Consider the following 1,948-nt stretch of genomic DNA (forward strand, 5'->3'; position numbering starts at 1 on the left):
AAAACTCGTCTCCGTAGTTGAGCGGGAGCGGCCAAAGGAATGTGCAATCGTGTGTGTAGTGGAGCTGGGAGGGGCAAGCATAAGGGACGAAGACGGGGGTAACATGTCAGATGCGATCACACCAGCACTAAAGCACCGGATCCCATCAGAACTCTGAAGTTAAGCGTGCTTGGGCGAGAGTAGTACTAGGATGGGTGACCTCATGGGAAGTCCTCGTGTTGCATTCCCTTTTTATTTTTTTTTGCGCCGCGTGCAAAACAAAACGCACGTGCGCGACATATGTTTAGCACGTTTTATTATTTTGCACGTTTACGGTAAGTTTTAGCTCGCTCCTCATTATTCACGTGTCTAGCGGCGGCAAGCGTGTTCTCAAAGGGATCGAAACCATGGTAAATAGGCACTGGTGCGGTTGAACCGTGGTAAAACTCGTCTCCGTAGTTGAGCGGGAGCGGCCAAAGGAATGTGCAATCGTGTGTGTAGTGGAGCTGGGAGGGGCAAGCATAAGGGACGAAGACGGGGTAACATGTCGGATGCGATCATACCAGCAGTAAAGCACCGGATCCCATCAGAACTCCGAAGTTAAGCGTGCTTGTGCGAGAGTAGTACTAGGATGGGTGACCTCCTGGGAAGTCCTTGTGTTGCATTCCCTTTTTAATTTTTTTTGCGCCGCGTGCAAAACAAAACGCACGTGCGCGACATATGTTTAGCACGTTTTATTATTTTGCACGTTTACGGTAAGTTTTAGCTCGCTGCTCATTATTCACGCGTCTAGCGGCGGCAAGCGTGTTCTCAAAGGGGTCGAAACCATGGTAAATAGGCACTGGTGCGGTTGATCCGTGGTAAAACTCGTCTCCGTAGTTGAGCGGGAGCGGCCAAAGGAATGTGCAATCGTGTGTGTAGTGCAGCTGGGAGGGGCAAGCATAAGGGACGAAGACGGGGGTAACATGTCGGATGCGATCATACCAGCACTAAAGCACCGGATCCCATCAGAACTCCGAAGTTAAGCTTGCTTGGGCGAGAGTAGTACTAGGATGGGTGACCTCTTGGGAAGTCCTCGTCTTGCATTCCCTTTTTAATTTTTTTTGCGCCGCGTGCAAAACAAAACGCACGTGCGCGACATATGTTTAGCACGTTTTATTATTTTGCACGTTTACGGTATGTTTTAGCTCGCTGCTCATTATTCACGCGTCTAGCGGCGGCAAGCGTGTTCTGAAAGGGGTCGAAACCATGGTAAATAGGCACTGGTGCGGTTGAACCGTGGTAAAACTCGTCTCCGTAGTTGAGCGGGAGCGACCAAAGGAATGTGCAATCGTTTGTGTAGTGGAGCTGGGAGGGGCAAGCATAAGGGACGAAGACGGGGGTAACATGTCTGATGCGATCATACCAGCACTAAAGCACCGGATCCCATCAGAACTCCGAAGTTAAGCGTGCTTGGGTGAGAGTAGTACTAGGATGGGTGACCTCCTGGGAAGTCCTCGTGTTGCATTCCGTTTTTAATTTTTTTTGCGCCGCGTGCAAAAGAAAACGCACGTGCGCGACATATGTTTAGCACGTTTTATTACTTTGCACGTTTACGGTAAGTTTTAGCTCGCTGCTCATTATTCACACGTCTAGCGGCGGCAAGCGTGTTCTGAACGGGGTCGAAACCATGGTAAATAGGCACTGGTGCGGTTGAACCGTGGTAAAACTCGTCTCCGTAGTTGAGCGGGAGCGGCCAAAGGAATGTGCAATCGTGTGTGTAGTGGAGCTGGGAGGGGCAAGCATAAGGGACGAAGACGGGGGTAACATGTCGGATGCGATCATACCAGCACTAAAGCACCGGATCCCATCAGAACTCCGAAGTTAAGCTTGCTTGGGCGAGAGTAGTACTAGGATGGGTGACCTCCTGGGAAGTCCTCGTGTTGCATTCCCTTTTTAATTTTTTTGCACCGCGTGCAAAACAAAACGC

General features: G+C 50.4%; 5 non-coding genes across 5 annotated transcripts; all 5 read left to right on the top strand.

Moving 5' to 3' along the window:
• Positions 1-108: 108 nt before the first annotated feature.
• LOC123183508 (5S ribosomal RNA) lies at positions 109-227 on the top strand. Its single transcript, XR_006492574.1, has one exon. It is a non-coding gene; the product is annotated as a 5S ribosomal RNA (ribosomal RNA).
• Positions 228-528: 301 nt separating this feature from the next.
• Positions 529-647, top strand: LOC123183554 (5S ribosomal RNA). The gene has a single exon (XR_006492617.1). It is a non-coding gene; the product is annotated as a 5S ribosomal RNA (ribosomal RNA).
• Positions 648-949: 302 nt separating this feature from the next.
• On the top strand, positions 950-1,068 carry LOC123183511 (5S ribosomal RNA). Its single transcript, XR_006492576.1, has one exon. It is a non-coding gene; the product is annotated as a 5S ribosomal RNA (ribosomal RNA).
• A 302-nt stretch (positions 1,069-1,370) lies between these two features.
• On the top strand, positions 1,371-1,489 carry LOC123183908 (5S ribosomal RNA). Its single transcript, XR_006492895.1, has one exon. It is a non-coding gene; the product is annotated as a 5S ribosomal RNA (ribosomal RNA).
• A 302-nt stretch (positions 1,490-1,791) lies between these two features.
• On the top strand, positions 1,792-1,910 carry LOC123183744 (5S ribosomal RNA). The gene has a single exon (XR_006492772.1). It is a non-coding gene; the product is annotated as a 5S ribosomal RNA (ribosomal RNA).
• Positions 1,911-1,948: the final 38 nt, after the last annotated feature.

This window comes from Triticum aestivum, chromosome 1D (genome assembly GCF_018294505.1).
Source record: "Triticum aestivum cultivar Chinese Spring chromosome 1D, IWGSC CS RefSeq v2.1, whole genome shotgun sequence".
Taxonomy (NCBI): Eukaryota; Viridiplantae; Streptophyta; class Magnoliopsida; order Poales; family Poaceae; genus Triticum; species Triticum aestivum.